At 47.3% G+C, this 5,930-nt stretch overlaps 1 long non-coding RNA gene across 1 annotated transcript; it reads right to left on the bottom strand.

The window, feature by feature from the left end:
- Positions 1-1,053: 1,053 nt before the first annotated feature.
- On the bottom strand, positions 1,054-5,930 carry LOC122680105. Its single transcript, XR_006336631.1, has 2 exons — positions 5,817-5,930; positions 1,054-3,314 (listed from the first exon to the last, which is right to left on the bottom strand). It is a non-coding gene; the product is annotated as an uncharacterized LOC122680105 (long non-coding RNA).

Genomic DNA, 5,930 nt, shown 5'->3' with positions numbered 1-5,930 from the left:
GTTGGAGGCTAATTACTGTACATTGTTGTAGTGGTTTTTGCCATACATTGACATGAATTAGCCATGGATTTACATGTATTCCCCATCCCGATCCCCCCTCCCCCCTCCCTCCCCATCCCATCCCTCTGGGTCTTCCCAGTGCACCAGCCCTGAGCACTTGTCTCATGCATCCAACCTGGCCTGGTGATCTGTTTCACTCTAGATAATATACATGTTTCGATGCTGTTCTCTCAGAACATCCCGCCCTCACCTTTCCCACAGAGTCCAAAAGTCCGTTCTGTACATCTGTGTCTCTTTTTCTGTTTTGAATATAGGGTTATCATTACCATCTTTTAAAATTCCATATATATGCATTAGTATACTGTATTGGTCTTTATCTTTCTGGCTTACTTCACTCGGTATAATGGGCTCCAGTTTCATCCATCTCATTAGAACTGATTCAAATGAATTCTTTTTAATGGCTGAGTAATATTCCATTGTGTATATGTACCATAGCTTCCTTATAATTGCCAGGACATTGAAGCAACCTAGATGCCGATCAGCAGACGAATGGATAAGGAAGCTAAGGTCGATATTCTTATGGGTCATTCTAGCCCGTGCAGGGATTAGATGAGTGAGGCAAGGCAGTGCCCCAAGGGAAACACTGGAAGACAGTTCTGGCAGCTCTTGCAGGAGTCCTGGTGAAACATGAAGGCAGCCTGCATGAGGTGTGTTGTCTCTCTGCCCCTCTGTTTATGGTTGACCCCCCCTCACACCTGCACACAAGTCCTCTGCTCTTAATCACCCTTGGGTGCCCTGTGTCCATCCTGGTCCCCGGGGCGGGAGGAGGAGTATCCCCGTGCTCAGCCCAAGTCAGACAACACCGGCTCCCCCAGCTGTCCCATGGGGCCTGTGGGGCTCCAGGGTCTGAGGGAAACGACTGAATGGGAGCCCAGCGGGCAGGCAGGAGGAGTCATGGAGGCCTCGCTCCCTGCGATCCTGTGAGACAGGTTCACGGGGAAGGAACTCAGGGCTCTGGACTCAGGTGAGCCCCATCAGTCAACACAAGGAAACCTCAGTGAATCAGTCCTATTTATTGGAATAAAGTCTTGAGAACACAAGGTGAGGAGATCCAGTGTTAGTCGTTAGTCATGTCTGGCTCTTAGTGACCTCATGGACTGCCAGACTCCTTTGTCCATGGAACATTTCCAGGACATTTCCATGGAATATTTCCAAAAATACTGGAGTGGATTGCCATTTCCTTCTCCAGGGGATCTTCCCAACCCAGGAATCAAACACACGTCTCCTGTATTGACAGGCGGATTCTTTACCACTGAGTCACCTGGGAAGCCCATGGAAAAGCATGGAGTCTCCTTAAAAAACTAAGTGTAGAGTTATTGTATGAGTCAGCACTTCTGCAAAAGACAAAAGCTCCAATTCAAAAAGTAGCATGCACTCCAGTGTTCAGAGCAGCACTATTTATAATGGCATGGAAGCAACCTAAGTGTCCATCAATAGATGAAAAAAGATGTGAAATAGTTGGAATAGTACCCAAAAGAATAAAATAATGCTGTTTTTAGCTGCTTGGATTGACATAGAGATTATTGTAAATGAAGTAAGTCATTCAGAGAAAGACAAATATTGTATGATCTCAATTGTATGTGGAATCTAAAAAGTAGTACAAATGAACTTATTTACAAAACAGAAACAGACTCACAGACAAAGAAAACAAACTGATGGTACAAAATAAGAAAGGGGAGGAAGGGTAAATGGGAATATGTGATGAACAAGTGCACATTACCATACATGAAATAGATAAGCAATCAAGATTTACTGTACAGCACACAAAACTATATGTATAATCAATACATTTGGCTGCACACCAGAAACCCACACAATACCGTAAGTCACCTACACTTCAATAAAAACAAACAAACAAACAAAAGAATCACTGCCTAATTAATAACAACCTGCTGGAATCGAAGGTGAGGTGATGCTGGAGACATGGGGCTAGAGAACACCACCAGGGGGCGACTCTTCTTGCTGGGACGGCACACCCTGAGGAGGGCAATAGAGGAGCCCTGGCTACTTCTCCTGGATCCCAACAGTCCTCACCCTTTGACTTTCTCTCATTTTCAACTCTTTCGTATTCCTGGCCTTCCACAGCTAGTTCCACCTGCCTTTCTCTTTATTGTACCACCAGTGTGTTCTTCAGTCCAAAAGAAGTGGTTTCTCCCCCCCCCTCACTCTTTAGCCCCCCTCCTCCCTTAGTCCAGGCTCCAGGCTCTTGCTTTGTCATCATCTGCCACCTGCATCCATCCCTCCCTTGCTCAGCTCCAGAAATGCCAAATTCCTAACACCCAGGACCATCAATGTTGTCTCCCCTCCTTTTCTCCTCTAACAAGCTGCCTCTGAGACACCCAGCACATGTCCCTGGTCCCTGCACTCCTCTGGGGGTGGGGGAACTGAGCCCTTCTGCAGATTCTCATGGATCTCAGTGAGTAACTCCAATATGCTTTCCAACTCCTGGGCCTGCTGCCTCAGCTTTTCAGCTGACTCTGCCTTTGCTCCACGATGTAAATGTATTGACTCTTTCACCAGGAAGCCCACATTTATCACAATGCTGATACCTGACAGGACTATGCCAGTGACACGGGCTTCTTTTGTCATTGCTAAAGCCATGCTGCCAAAAGTTTTCCGCACCTGAACACTGCCATGAATGATGTTTTTACCTTTCATTATAAAGATCTTGACTTTGGCTGCTAAGGCAGGGCTGGCTTTGATCACCTTGATGAATTGGACTTGCTTCTCAGTGTATTGTAGGGCAGTGATGAGTGAATTCATTGCAGAAATAATTTGAGGTTTCCTTTTAAGGAGTACATCCTTGATTACCTTCCATCTCTTCCTGTCATGGGACAGCAGTTGAGTGGTTTTGATTTCCATTGATGACGTGTTTACTTGTTCCACGATGCTGGTGGACACATTGGTCACAGCAGCCGCTATGCCCAGCACTAACCCAGTGGCCATGAGAGGCAGAGTGGCCCCCATTGTCAGAGGTGCCAGAGCCAGGCCAAGGACACTGAGGATGCCAGACACAGTGCCAGTGGAGTGGGCCACCACCTTGGAAATCGTGCAGTCCTTGTGTAACTTGTCAACTTTGTTCGCAAAAGCATGGATTTTTTTCTGTGTCTTCCTCCAGGTCCTGTTTCATCACAGGAAACTCCTCCAAAAACTTCTTTCTGTCCAGCTGGTCTTCTTTGAGTGTCTCTGGGTCCTTTCCACTCAAGTTTGTTTTCAGCCTGTTCAGATATTCATGTAATGCCTCTGCCTCCTCCCTGTAATAATGATGATCAAGGAATTAAGACAATTTGTTTGTCTGTAAAAATAGGCTGGACAGGATCTATTCTGCATAAATTACAGAAATTGTTTAATTAAATGTTTATAAGTGTTTCTTTTTACATTAAGCACATATTCAGACATTGAAGATGTTCCATATACTTATTCAATGGTGGAAAAAATAAGCCAAAATCATATTAGGATAGAGTTAAAGTAGGTATTTGGCTTAGAACTCGGGGGCAGGTCAAAACCATCACTTGCCAGGAGTTGGTAGGGTGGGAATTCCACAGAGAAACAAAGAAAAGTTTGATTTGAGCAGAAAACCCTTCATTCATGGACCTTAGAGTGTAGCAAAGAGTCAATCTGCTCCTAGCCATTGATTCTGGGAAGTGGTCCCTAAGCCCCTAGAACATTCTCGCTGATAGGAGTGTCTTCATCTGCTCGGGCCTTTGGCCACTGGACAAACAGAAAAGGTGACATTCACGATGGGGGCCTCTGGGTCATGTGGTATCAGTTCTGACCTCTGGACAAGCTGGACTCTAGGGCATTAGTCTGACTGCCGGGAGGAGCTAGAGACCACAGGTTAGGATAATTTGTTTTGCATGAGATTCCCTGGAAGACAGTTCTCTGTGTATCCTGCTGCACACTGATTCCAAGGCTGGAAAGCATCCTGGGGACAACGGAAGCTTTGTGTGTGAAACCCGCCCAGACTTTGCCCTGTGGCTGAAACTGCATCCTTTCCTGTAATAAACCATAACCGGGATGACGATATCTTCAGTGAGTTCTGAGAATACTTCTAAGGAATTTTCAACCTGAGGGTGATTATGGGAACCCCCAAACTTGCTACTGGTGTTAAATGTAAGGACAGTCCTGGGAACTGTGCCCTCAGATTTTGCAGATTGGCTAACTCTGCATACTTAGGGAAAAAAAAAAACCACCAAAAGTCAGAAGAAGAAGGCACCTTCAAGATCATTTTGCCTGGCATCTGCTGTCTTCTAAGGCTTGTGCCCTCGATCTTTCCATTGAAAAGTCACTGGGTCCATCCACTTCCCCAGCTGACAGGGAAGCAGGAGATGTGCTGTGAGCCCTGGTTCCCTTGGACTCTCCAGCTCACCTCACTGACTCCTGACCCATCCCAGCATCCTTGACCTCTCATATGTTACATGTTAGCTGGTAAATGGGCCTGCACCCCAAGGCCATGTGCAACTGTATACACCCTCTCCAAGACTCAAGAAACTTGAGGGAACATCCATCTGAATTGTTAATCCTGAAGAGACCGGCACTTGCACAGCTGGTGGAGGAAGTGTTTTCCTCTTGGGTGGGGATGCGTGAGGCTCCTCAGAATCCCTCAAATGACACACAATCGCAGCCACTCACTGTGGGCCTGGAGGGCTCACTGAGCCGTACTGCTTTCCCACTGTCAGGGCCGCTCCATGTAGACTAGAAGATGGTCCCAGATGGAGTGAGAACCCAGGTCCCAGGCAGGGTGTGGAGGACATGATCACCCAGGGCCCTTCTAGCTCAGCGTGAAGGGATCCCATCAGGGAGGGAAGAAATATATTCCCTCCCACTTCTGGAACCTCTGTTAGCACCACAGCCCCTTCAGTCCTGTGTCCTCGGGGCCCACTCTCCTCACTCTAGTCCTCGTCCTGTTGCCCAAGCCTGTCTACTCGTTCTCCAACCTGGACCCTCTGCTCCACCCCGACCCTTGGGTCTGACCCTGGTCCAGGCCTCCCTGAGCCTTTGGATGAGATGGTTGCATTTGCTTCCCCACCTCTGACCTGCATTTCACTCTGAGGCCATCACCATAGTCCATCAGATTGAATTGCTATTCCCACTGGACACAGGACAGATCTGAGACTCCAAGATATAATCCCAGAGCCCCAGAGCTGGCAGGGCTAGAGCCAGGACCCCACCAGCTCCACCCAGTTCCTCTCCAGCCTCTCTGGTGTATGGGCCTGTTGGATCTTCCAGGGTTGTTACAATTCCTACGATGGGGAAGGAAAGGGCTCTAGTCAGAATCCACAGGAACACAAAAGGATGTTGGTGGGATTTACTGACTTGTTTGAAAGTGAGCTCTGCTTTGTCCTCATCTCTAGGAAAAAGATCCTTGGCCCCTATCTCTTCCCAAGAAGTTTTTTCAAAGTTAATATTAATTGAGCACCTACTCTGTGTCAGCCATTATGCAAAGCACTTTGCATGCATGATCTCAGTGTCTTCACAATAAAACGGGACAGATGAAGAAACTAAGGCCTAGAGTAGTTCAGTAACATGTCCAAGGTCACATAACCTGACCCTGTAGCAGGTTTCACCTCTTCTCACCCCGAGGCCGTTCACTGCCAGCAAATGACATGAAGGAAGCACTGCTATTGGGATCTTGAGAAGGAACACGCTTGACTCCAACTATAGGATGCTGCCTGGAGGAGGTATGCCTGCCAGGAGGAAACTAGCCAGGGGCAGAGGAATCTGAGTGACATTCCTGGTGCACCCATGCATGTTACCTGGGTAAATTGGCCTTAGCCACAAATCTCTCCCAGTTTTGGGTTAGGAGCTTCAGTTTATTTTCTGTGTCCTGGGAAAGCTCAGCGACAACTTGATAAACATTTTCACTCTCT

The sequence above is a fragment of the Cervus elaphus genome, chromosome 22, assembly GCF_910594005.1.
Source record: "Cervus elaphus chromosome 22, mCerEla1.1, whole genome shotgun sequence".
In the NCBI taxonomy this organism is placed as follows: domain Eukaryota; kingdom Metazoa; phylum Chordata; class Mammalia; order Artiodactyla; family Cervidae; genus Cervus; species Cervus elaphus.
This window is presented reverse-complemented; position numbering and strand designations above follow the sequence as displayed.